The following is a 13,320-nucleotide window of genomic DNA, read 5'->3' on the forward strand; positions in this document are numbered from 1 at the left end:
TTATGATGTCGTAGATAACTTTTTATATATTTCAATTTATTATTCCATATTATGATAAACTAAAGTAAACATTGAATTTAATTTTAGTCAAACTTTCTCCTTGAAGTCGGTATACATACTCGTAGATCATCATTATACATTTTTCACGGCGGTAGTTATGTCGTATTTTGTTTTGATTTATAGATAATAAATAATATACAAGTTTTTTTTTTCTTAAATTTAAATAGAAGATTTCATATTTATTCAAACGATTTATAACGAATTTAATTTTCACCAACATGTGGATTTGAAAATTTCTAAAAATGTTAAATCTTTTATACAAACTGCAGTGAATTCCACTACACCGATAGTTCATTACACTGATTTGGCTATAAAGTGGAAAATAAAATTCATTTTCATTAATTTCTGTTTGTAGTTCTTGAAATTGTATGTTATTCTCTCAAAAGACATTGTTTTTATTTCCATTTTCGCAATTTTAAACGATTCTCAACTTCTTTTATTTTTCACTAATTTTAGAATATTATATAACTTTAAAAAGGTGGAATTTATGTTTTTGTGAATAATAAATTGTATTTGGACAAAATCTTCAAAATAAAGAGCGTTTTTTTTAGATTAATAGAAAATTTTATTTTGTTTTTTATTTTTTAAAGTGTTAACAACTATTTTTGGATATTTTTTTGAATATCCATTTCTTAAGTATACCTTAAAGTTCAATGTTCTTGATTATCATATATTGAAATCGGACGGAAAAATTGTAATCTATGATTTTAAATGACCATTTTGATGGTGTAACCCTCCTTCCCTTCTAACTATCATCCAATTTCATTAATGTCATGGAAACGCTGATCATTTTTCAGCTTAAGTAATATCTTGAAGAACGGAATCTTCTAGATAACCGGCAGTATGGCTTTCGTTGCAATAGGTCCACTAGGGATCTCATGGTTTATCTCCCCGAACAGTGGAACAAATCTTTACAAATATTTCAAAGGCATTTGATACAGTTTGGCATCAAGCTCTCTTGTTTAAAATGCGTGCTTTTGATATTGATGAATCTCTTCTTTGTTGGGTAAGACATTACGTTTTGGACGACCGTTCAATTCAAGTAGTATTGGACAGGTTCAAATCTGATATCCACAATATAAACGCTGGTGTGCCCCAGGGCTCCGTTTTTGCTCCAGCTCTCTTCATAAATGATCTTTTGTATAAAACTTCTTACCCTCTACATTTTTTCGCTGATTACAGTACCCTCTGCTTTTTATATTCTCATCCTTGTTCTTCGGATGTGAACTATTGAAGTTACACGCCAGCGTGTAACTTCAATAAATTCTGATTTTGACAGCTTTGTTCAATGGATTAAAAAACCGTGTAGAAATTAGTGCTTCGAAAACTCAATGCTGTCTTCTGTCACAAAAGCGTAACCCTCCCTCAATGCCACTATCCATGGGTGGTACTTGCATCGAGGAGATTAAACAACTATCAGTACTAGGTATATGCATCACAAACCACTTGTTGTGCAGAGATCAAATATTTGACATCGCCAAAAATGCTGCTAAGTGTTTAGGTTTTCTCCGACGATGCAAGAGCTTTTATTAAAACTTGAATGGGCTGGTGCTCCAATAAGGTACTTGAGTCTTCAGGATAGAATTGAAAAAAGAGCTCTTAAAATTATTGAAGATCGTTCTCTTACAAAAAAACCCTTATAATGACTTGCGTTTAATCATTATAAGGGTTTTCATAAGCCCTTTAGTGCGCACATAATATAAGAAAAAAAAAAAACGTAGTAATTTTAAAGTGAAAAAAGCCAATAATTTTTTAATTTAAGCTGTAAAAACTGAGGTGAAAAATAAAAAAAGGAAAAGCCACTGAAAATGAAAAGTATAAACAAAAACTGTTTTTGATAATTACTTAAGATTTTCGAAGGTTTTTTACTTTTTTTTCATAATTATTGTAATGCCCGGAAGCATGTTTTCTGCTAGAACATGCTGTCTTAGATTATTAGTATTTTTACTACGCGATTTCATTTTGATATTTTCTTAAGCAACAATACGACAAAAAAGAACAACAGACTGATATTTTGATTTATCATTATACTTAAAAATATTAGAAAACTTTACAAATTGTTTTAGTGGTTACAACTAGAAACATTTTTTTATAATTTAAACATTAACAATCGTTGAAAAATCTTGAAATGTTCGTTTGTTTTACAATATATGTTGTTATAAGTTTCTAAGCCCCAATATTCTTACGCCTTAAAATTTTGATTCATTTTGCATGTGTGCCAAAGTTATTGATTTTAAATAAATTTTGTTTTGAAGATAATAATATCAAAATTTGTTTAAAAAAATTTTGTTTAAATTTACTTAAAACTCCTTTTGCACATCTTGCTGTTTGTTGTTATTTTTTTTAATAAAGAACTGAAAAATTAAGTTCATCTCGAATTATTTTAAAACTAAAAACGATGACACCTATAAAATAATTGTATGTATATAAGAATGCCGTTTTTGACATCTAGTTCCTTTTTGATATTTGACACATGAGGTCTTTAAGTCCAACAATTTTTCAATCGTTAAAATGTTATTTCTGTTTTTATATTTATTAGTGGCTGCGCGAACTTGGTCATGTAGCAAAATAGTCTGTTTAAACATATTTCCTGTATTTTTAAATTAAAAAACATTTTTTTTTTTTCAAAAGTTTGAATGCCATTTGATTTCTCTACAAAAAAAATTGTCAAAAGTTTTATTAAAAAATCGTTAGAGCGGTCAAATTATGCTGTTGCATATAAAATGTTTCAATTTTAGTATATAAATATTTTTAGGATTCGGTTATTTAGAGTTTTTTTATGTTTCAAATTTCAAATTCGTAAAAAAATAACAAACCATTTTCGAGATATCGAATTTCGAATAAAATATGTTTAGTATTTGTTTAAATATCACAATTAAAATTTGTGTTCATCATCAAATATTATTGAAACAGAATAAGAGCTTGTACAGAAAAAAAGATATTGAAATCAATTGATTATTCTTGAAAGAATTTAAAAAAATAACGGTTCTATATGGGGCAACACAAACATATTTTTTCTTTGGAAGAAGACAAATAAAAAAATCTAAGACAATTTTAATTTCATTTTTGACCAACAAATTTGTGTGGAAACTGCTGGTCTTTTGACTCTAAAAGAAACACCTAACAGAATCTACTAAAAAGCTTGATTTTCAAATTCAAATTCAATCGACAAAATAGAATAGCAGACAGACGAACGAAATCGGGGCACCCACTTTTTTCAACTTTTCTACCATCGTTGTTTCATGTTTGATTAAAATCTCGATTTTGAAATTTTGTACGAATGCAAATTTAAAATACAAAAAAATCTAAATAGAATTTCATACAAATATGTCAAAATGTGGTTCTATAATTATTTTTAAATTGTTATCAGAACTAAAAAATTCTAGTCAATTTTTTAAGAGCAGAGCAGAATTGTGCGGTCATAAAATTTCTATTAGAAAAATTTGAAAAAATGAGTTTTGCTTCGACCTCGTCCAGGCAGCCCCGGAGTTTTAGGAACCCGTAAAATTGGAAGCAATGAGGAGTGTGTTTTGATTTTTTGTAGGGGCCCGAAAATTAAAATTCAATCATCCTTTCGCAATCGGGCACCTGTTTGCATGTTATCTATCAGTCACAAGCTTTCCAATCTGGGCTCCTGAGTATTATTGGCGTACATTTTTGTTAATATTTAATAATGGGCAACTCTGAACTATTGAAAGAAAGTTATAATAAATTGTTTCGCTTTTTTAATTTAATTTAACGCAAATTTCAAATTTATTTTATTTTGAAAATTTGTAAAGTCACTCTTTCTTCTAATTTTGTTTCTGCTCGGAACGAAATTTTTTATTCAGTCTAGGAGGGCCTGATAAATCCAAGCAAACGTTTTTCAATTGTGTTTTCCGTAATATTTATTAATCATTACTTTAAAAAAGTTGTTTACTGAAGAAGGGTCTCATTTTGAAGCCAATTTTGAAGCAGAACTTTCGCCATTGAGTTTGCTCAATGCTATATTCCCAGAACTTGGAGACGATTTTCCCCAATATGTGTGTTGCTCTCCGCGTGTTTTCCATAGCTAGTGCCGAACGATCATTTCACGTCCTGATTTTCATCGTTCGTGCTCATTCCGATTTCGAACTTTCTACACTATGCATGGAAGCACATAAGGCAAGGAAATTGAACATCGATGCAATTATAACTTGGTTTGAAAGCTAGAAACTTTTATATGAACCAACTGGCTTATAACTCTCTTCAATTAATTTTTAATTCATGTTGTGGTAGAAAAAATGAAGAAGACCTACAATAATTCATGTATTCATGTTACATTAGGATTTTAAAACTTCTTGCAAGGAAGACTGGGAATAAGAACAGACTTAACATCACGCCACAGTTCTCACAAAGATTGGGATCTAAGACGATAACTCGTAATTGGTTCGCGAGATATTTTGGGCTGACAAATTTTTGTTGAGAGTTTTTCTGCTTTATTGTCTCTATAAAAAATTTCAATTGAAGCCGATATCTTTAATGGTTCTTGAGCTTTTGACGACGAAAAAAACTTCCCGAACGTACGTACACACGCACGCACAGACATCTCTCTAAAAAATCTTTTATTTAGACTCTACGGACTTGAAACGTCGAGAAATATAAAAAAATTCAATTTGACAAATCGGAACAATTACAACAATAATAATACGGCATTACGATGTTCGAACCCAATGATGACCCAAGTCCCATCCCTTCCCAAAAGCAAACGTTACCACAACTTTCATAAGAAAGTTGACGGTCTACGAATTTGTACTTAATTTCTACCACTTCGTTACTGGACAGTTGTCAGAGACATGGTTTTGGGTAAACCTCAAAGTAATAAGGAAGTCCCATAGCTAAATCTCACTCAGGAGTGCATTAATCGAGCAGTTCCGGAGCTTGGAATCGGACCCTGAGCTGTCAAGAAAGCTTGACAATAATCATATGCTCCAGAACGAGGATACAAACAAAAATCGGACTTCAAAATCGTTTAAGTCCTAAAGACTAAAGTAACACAGCAGATATCGGAATGCTTCTTATGATACATATGGTAATTTTCTGCCGGCAGGTACAAAAGTATATCCCCGATCGAAAAATCGGAGCTTTGTAATCGAGACTTGGATATTGAAAAGCTCCAAGGTTTCGAGTTCGTAGGTTTCATTACATCGCTCGATATAGGTTTTGTAGTAAAGTGCAGATTTCAAATGAAAACAAACTTTTAAAATAAAACAAAGAAATATTTAAAATTAGTAAAAACAAGGTAAGAACTATCTAAATATTAATATATATTTTCTAATGTCTCGAGTAAAAAATTTGCGAAAGCCTTTTGAAATGCAGTACCTATAGAATTCAAATGAACACAAGACTATGGATTTTATTGTATATGTATTTAGAACATTAACAACTTCTTAAAAGACCAGGTGCTTAAAAGAATTCAAAAAATTGTTTACACCAATCTTGAATAATAAATAGTTTTCGTTAAATATGTTGGTATTTTAAGGCTTGATAAAATGTTCATTTAAATTGCCGAGAAAAAAAGAAAAAAACAAACTTTCAAACATTTGTATCAATTAAATCCAAATATAGTAATAAATTAATATATGCAATGCATGAACTAAAATGCACTAAATCAACATTTCTATTTCTATCCTTGGGTGAAAAATCCATTAGAACACTTTTAAGGAAGCTTAGCTAATTAAATCTCCAATTGCTTATTTAAAAATCCCTAACTTAAAATAATAAATACGTTCGTGTAAAATATATAAAAATAAAAAATAAAACAACAAAATACCTTGAGATAAAAATCTTACATAAAAAAGTTCCCACGATATGTCTCCTGATGCATTTTGTTCGCACAAATGTATTTATCGCGGTACTATGTAAATTCTAAATAAGGTGATTAGCAATTATTGCACTCACATTCATGCGTAGCGTCAAGCGTCGTACGTCGTCGATATAACATTGCTGCGTATCTAAGAAAAAACGCAACTGCTTTTTATTACTGCTACCGTTGAATAAACACAGATGCAACCATGTTAAACATAATATTTCGCTACACTGCCACTGCCTCTCTGTCCCTGCTTCAAGCCTCTCATATCCAGCCATCCAAGCCGTCAGGTGATTTCTCATGATTATAAAAGTTAAACAAAAATAACAAACAACCCTCTAGATCTTAATCTCCATTACCAATTGTATATCCAATAGATACAAAACTTAAAATTTATAATTAAACGCAACAAGTATAATGGGGTCGCCATCATATCGCCGCACCTCTGCCACCGCCAGAGCTGCATGTTGTCTATCAGCATAAAATGTTGCCATTAGCATAAATGAATCCAAATTACAATTTTTTTTCAAGAAAATTAAAAAATAAAGGATCTCTGATGGTGTATCTGTAAGATACATTCACAATGTGCAGTATCTCAATATTATATTGTTTTTTTTTTTACATAGTCAAGTGCCAAAAACGGGGACAAAATGCATTGCATTGACAACGGCAGCGACAGCGGTAGCCCCATCATCATAATGTCATTCCGGTATGCTATGGGGCAGCCTTAAAAATGGGCAGACTGTGCAGCTTAATGACGTGTAAACAACACTTGAGATGCCCGAATTTGGACGGTTTCACAGTTTAATCCCCAGTTCGATGGTAATTATCATCACAGGGACAGACTGATATGTTTTGTGATGGTATAGTGGTGGTGTGGTCGGTCGTAGTGGATGCTTCTCGAGACTGTTGTACTGAGCTATGTGACGAAAGGTGACAACGAATCAATTCAATAATGAATCATTTTTCATCGGACAGAGATCAAGATGAATAAGCTGCCTGGCAAACCGAGAGTTCTTATGGATCTCTGTATGATAGTCGCATATTGTGTTGTATACTGACTGACTGACGTATGTCGTAAAGACTTCACGTATATGTACGTTCCTACGTAAACTATTGTTGCTTTGGTTGTCTCGGGTATTGGATGACTTTTCGAAATAATGTTTTCTTTTGATGTGCGTGTAATCTGTGCCCGCATGAGATTTTTCATAGGCTCATCACGTACGGTGAAGCCATGACTGTATACTTGTCAAACTGAGATTCAAATTCTACATAATGCTTTCTTTTGCTTTTTGAAATTTTAGATGATAGATGAATATTCTAATTACCGTGCTTTTATTATACAGATGTGAGAATTGCTACTGGTTTTCTTTTTTTGGTATTACAGGTTGTCTTTGTGACAAGCTTAAGACCGATACAGATCCGGAAGGTTTATGAAAAATCAACATTTCCAGCTGAAAAAAAGAATAACATATTATTATATGATAATTTGATTATGAACTATACAAATTTCCAATCAGCTTATTTTGTATCTTAGTCGGTTCTTCTTATAATTATGTGAGTATTTATGTTTCAAAGTCCATGATATGCGTTTAAATGCAAACAGAGTTTTGACACTTAATTGTTATCCTCATCCATCATTTAAAATATTGACCATTCCATATCTGAAACAAAAAAAAATAAAATTTAGGGAAGATCGATTGTATTTTTATAGTTTTAAAGTGCTTACAAAATTAGAATTGTTGATTGGTTTAAATTTATATTTTTACCCGCATAAGAAAATCAATGGAAAATATTTACAAAGAAAAGTTCAAATAAATTTTAAAAACATTATTTTTAAGTTAAATTGGAACTTTTTAGATCAATCTTTATTCTTAAAATGTTCATAAAATGTTTATTAATGATTTTAAAATGCTTAAGTTTTTAAAACAAAAATGGTTTTTTGATATTTTCCTGTGCCTTCCTGTGTTATATGAAGTGAAAATTCTATATTTTCGTTGAGATTAAGATGGTTTAGACAAGCTTGTGTTGCATAGCTAAGCTTGTTTTCCGTCTTATCTGAAGGAAAATGCATGACAACAATGTTTTTGTTTGTATTCATAGATACAATCTAGAGTTGCTTCTCCACAGTTTAACATAAGCTCTCAAGCTTATACAAGATGAATGTTTTGCAAGCTAAGTACCTGCACATCTTTGGAAATTTACAAAATGTCTTCTTTTGTTGCAATGTTCTTAAGATGGTGATATAAAAATTAGTCAACGACTGATTTAATTTTATATGCCTTTCATGTTTTCTTTTTTTGATAAATTGTATAATTATAGAAGATTTTAATGTGGCTGTTCTTGATTGGATTTTATATATAAAATATCCCTTCCTTACATTTTTGTTTCAATTTCAATGTTTTCTACGTCCCATAGGAAAATATTGTAATCGGTCTGATTTGTGGAATTGAAAATTTTAACATTTCTTAACGCTTCAAGGTCCCTAGAGTTAAAATAAAAGATTTTAAGAGAGATGTCTGCGCGTGCGTGTTAACGAACGTTCATACGTCCGTACATCCGTACGCTCGCGAAGTTTTTTTCACCGTCCATAACTCAAGAACCAGTTATCGACTTCAAATAAATTTTGTTATACAGATAAAAATGCAGAAAGATGCATTTTTCACCTTATTTAAAACTACCTAGTAGTTTTAAATAAGGTGAACATTTTGGTTAACCTTAAATATCTGAAGAAACAATAAGGCTAGAGACTTGATTTAAATTTTATATTGCATATTGTAGCGCGATACCAAACAATTCTATTTTTGGAAAAAAATTCTAATTAATCAAAAAAAAATTTTTTTTAAATATTTGTCACCTAGAAAATTGTATGAACAAAAAATGATTTTATCTCCAAAACAATTTTGTGTAGCGAAAAATAACGTTTTTAACATCTGGTAAAATTTTGAGAAAAATCAAATTGACGGTTTTTAACAAAAAAAAATAAAAACCTTAAAACAAAAGTTTGTTCAAATTTACTTTCGACTCAAATACATTTTTTTAACAAAAAGTTAAACACCTAAAAACAAAATTAATAAAAGTTGGTATACAAATTGATTTACGGCTTGAATACTTTTTAAAAATTAAAAATATTGGCCTTAAATTAAATTGATCTCATAAACAATATTGTTTTCAACATTAGATACAATTTCGAAAAGAATCGAATTCACAATTTTTACTAGAAATAAAAACCTAAAAAAAGAATTACTAATAGTTCGTAACAACTGATATTCGACTCAAATATATCTTCAAACTTATATCATTTCACAAAAAATATTGCTTTCGACATCAGGTAAAATTTTGAGAAAAATCCAACAGTCAGTTTTTTCCATACAAAATTAAAATCTACAAAAAATAGTTCGCAAAATTGGTAAACATTGATGTGTGGTCATCGACATCTCGTGAATAATAAAAGATATTCACTTCAAATTGCTCCATTTATCCAAATTGTTTTTGTTTGCATAAGAAATACAAAGTTTTAATAAATGTCACTAAAATTAGAAAAAAATTGGTTTTAGACTAAAAATCTCGTTATCAAAAATAGATTTTGAATTAAAACTATTTCATCATATGCAAAATATTGTTGGTCATTTTTAAAATTCTTAGAATAATTCAACTGACAACTTTTTAACAAAACACAAAAACCTACAAACATTTTAAGCAAGACAAATCGACAAACGTGGTCCTAAAGAAACAAAACTTAAGTTAAAGTCACTTCAGCGAAGTGAATCTTCTCACTTCTTCAGACATCTTTTCTTGTCAAAACTGGAAATGTGACTAAAACATTTTTGTGAAGTAAATTTTATCAATTTTAATAAGTGGGTTGTTATATTTTTATTAAACGCTTAGTTTTTACTTGTCAAATATCAAAAGTTAATAGCTTCAGAAGACTTTTTTTTCGAAGTACATGCAGACATTTTGAGAGGAATCTAAAGATGGAAGCAATGAATAAATATGCTCAACATCTTTATAAATGGCACAATTTTAAGTGTTGTTCCTATCAGTTGTTTCGTTCTCTAATAGTTTTAAAAATAAATGCAGGTCTTCTTTAGCATTGTTACTCCTATAAAACTTTCATGCACTTTTACGCATTTATTTGCTACACAGAAAATTCCACAAAGTTTTTTTTTCTTCATAAAATATCCAAAGTTACGTGTTGAAGAGTCCTTAGTTAAAAAGAGATAAATAGTTTGAGGACCATGCTCAGCATGCAATTTTCAAAAAAGTCAACTTGTTTGTCCTTTTGGACAATGGATATATTTCTGAAAATTTCTCTAAACATTTCAAGGCGTATTATTAGTAATCTTCGAACGGCAGTCTTCTTATTAGCCACGCTTTTTTCTTGAAACAAAATTTGTTTATGTTTTACTACTTACAAACAGGGTCACACAATAGAGACTTCAGAAAATGTTTGTTTCAAATTCCAACTAGTAAACATTAGTAAACATCTTTTCCTTTGATATGTATATTTTGTTTGCTCTTTTACCTTTACATACAGCCTACATTACTTTGTACATATATGACTATTTTGTTCAATTCCGCCTTCATCCCAGTGATTGAACAGCTATCTGTTTCTCTTACTGAAAGATTGCATGCCTATGAAGCTGTACGTACAAGCTTTGGATTTCTGAATCACATGCCGAAGATTGATGGTGAAAATGCAGCAGAGGCATTGGCGAAAGTGTATCCGGATGGAGTTGGTTCAATTTGTGTCCTTGATTGACTCATACAAAAAGGAAAAGGGCTATGGAACAGATCAATCGCCGGAGCTATTTTACTACCAAACTCTCGAAATTCAAAATTTCAGATCTACATTCCCGAACCACTGGAGAGCGCTCAATTTAAAAAATGAAAAATTAAAAAAAAATCACGATGGGACCAAACCGTCTATCGAAGCTTTCTCTCCTGAGCATTAAAAGCGATTTACTCTACGATTTACAAAAAGTAATGCCAAGTCATTCTCGTTGTTTTTAGCAAAACTCATTTCGTAAGGTTAGTTTTATTTTTGTCTTAAAAATATGCCACTATCTTTTAAAAGTATAGTTGAAAAATTGCATTCACGCAGATGAAACTTTGATTTTTTTAAATATTACCTTAGGAGCAAAAAGCTTTGTATTTCTATTTTATGGAGACTATTGCAAACAATTGTTTTTTAAGGTGTGCCAAACCAGAAAAAAAAAATTAAAAAACATTTCTGAAATGTTTCACATTTGCTTAAAAAAATGTCTTTGTTTTCCATTCTTATATCTATTTTTTTTCGATTTTTAATTTTAGGAATTTCGGTACAGATCATTGACGTTTTTGATTTTATTTTTAAAACATTCTCTCTATCAATTTTCTTTTTTATTTCATACATTTTTATGAATTGTATGAAATTCTCGTTGCAACACATTTATCAACATTTTATATTTAAATGCTTTCTACTTAAGTAAATGCTTGGGAAACATATCAGAAATGTTTCACGACCGTCAAGACCAAACACACATTTCAAAAACATTTAAGAATCACTTCAAAAATGTTCCTCTGTTTTTGAAACATTTTCTCGATTTTTCTGAAATGTTTCTGAAATGCTTCAAAAATGTTTTTTGGTCTAATAAATTGCTTCACAATGGAATCCACTTCTGTTTTCTTTTTTTAATGTTCCGGGTTTCACGAATTTTTATTACGTTTCACTTTGGAATGTAAATTCTAGTTATTTAAACACAAACCTCAGTTCTCTAAGAATAATTGACAAAAAAAACACAAAAAACAACATACTCCACTGTGTCTAAATATACAAGATCAATAGTTTCTAACAAAAATTAACATATAAAATTTAAAGTTTATATGTTTTAGCTTTTGGCACTCATTTGTTATCCAATTGCATAGTTTTTTATAAACTTATGTGGTCTACATTTTGTATAACTCCAAAACAATAAATTCCGAAAATAGAAAATAATTAAGTGTTTCTTTGTTATTTTTTAATACTTTAATCAAAACTCCGTTGAATGAAAAAATGTTTTGAGCACGAAGCCAACGTTTGAAACGGACCAACTCTTTATCAGCAAGAAATTCTTCAGACTAAAAAACCAATCTTCCACGAAAATTCATTTGACCCTTTTCATTGTTGTGAAGTATGAGTCTTCCAGTTTCGTTCAAAAATAAAAACTTACCCCTTTAACGTGTCAAGAGAATAACCCTTTCCAACCCCTTTCTTTTTTATATATATTTGCATAAAATACGATTGGAATAAAAAACGGCTTTAAAAAAAAGGGGACTCGTCTTTTTCTTGACAGATGGTGGTTGAATTTTATACCACATAGAGTACGAGAAATTCCGTATTTGTAAATATAACTAGAGTTTTTCAACTTGACACATAGATGTCGTTGGTAAAATATTTAAACATGTAAAAAAGACTGCCGCATAACTTTAAAAAAGAAAGGCAATACAAATGTTTTTAAACTGATTAATTACTTTGTTTTTAATATTTGTAAAAGATTTCAATTTTTAGAATTAAATCAATTTTAATATGAACATCAGCTCAATATAATTAAAAGTGCTTATTATCAAACTATTCTTCTTTATTATTTCTTAAGCCTTTGATATGATTGCATTTGCAAGATCCTTTTGACCAATATTAAAAAAAAAACTAATGGCAGGCATTTTGATAACAGTATTTTAAATTCACACAACTGCCAAGAAGCCATTATTCCTGATTGATTATTTTTTCAGGCCTTTTTTGATTTTTTAATTCCGAGTTATTGTTTTTTGAACTATCAGACTGCGATCTCTCAGTCAATTCTGAATAATCGAATTCGAACATTTATTCCTTTTGAAATTGATTTTTTACCATAACAACATTTGTTTACCTTATCAATAAACTTGACTAAATTCCTTGCCTCAGATAAATAAATACTTACATAAATTAAAAGTAATATTGTTCCTAACCGTGCATTGCCACAACAAAAGATGGTAATATTCTTCAGGAACATTTTTCATTTTTGACGCATCAGAAAGTTGAACTCATAATATAATTTCCATAAAACATAAAACGCACTATCCAAACTCACCACAACCATCACCATCACCACCCACACGTTAACAATTAATATTTTTTCTTAAAGATAATTATAAACATAATTTAATTCAAAGAAATAAAAAAACAATTAATAACAAAAATGTTGAAAACCATTATACCCAACTATTTAGAATGAACCTGACTATAGGTATAAGCGACAACATACAAAAACAGAAGATATGAATCTTTTTAATGAAATACACAGTGAAAATTAATTGTCTAATTAGCACCTACTATATTCGCAACTTCTGGAGGCTAATTACACAAGTTGATAGCCTAATGAAAGTTATTTCTATCGATGTGTTTCGCTGAACCATGAAATACTGATACACTGAGA

This window comes from Eupeodes corollae, chromosome 3 (genome assembly GCF_945859685.1).
Source record: "Eupeodes corollae chromosome 3, idEupCoro1.1, whole genome shotgun sequence".
In the NCBI taxonomy this organism is placed as follows: domain Eukaryota; kingdom Metazoa; phylum Arthropoda; class Insecta; order Diptera; family Syrphidae; genus Eupeodes; species Eupeodes corollae.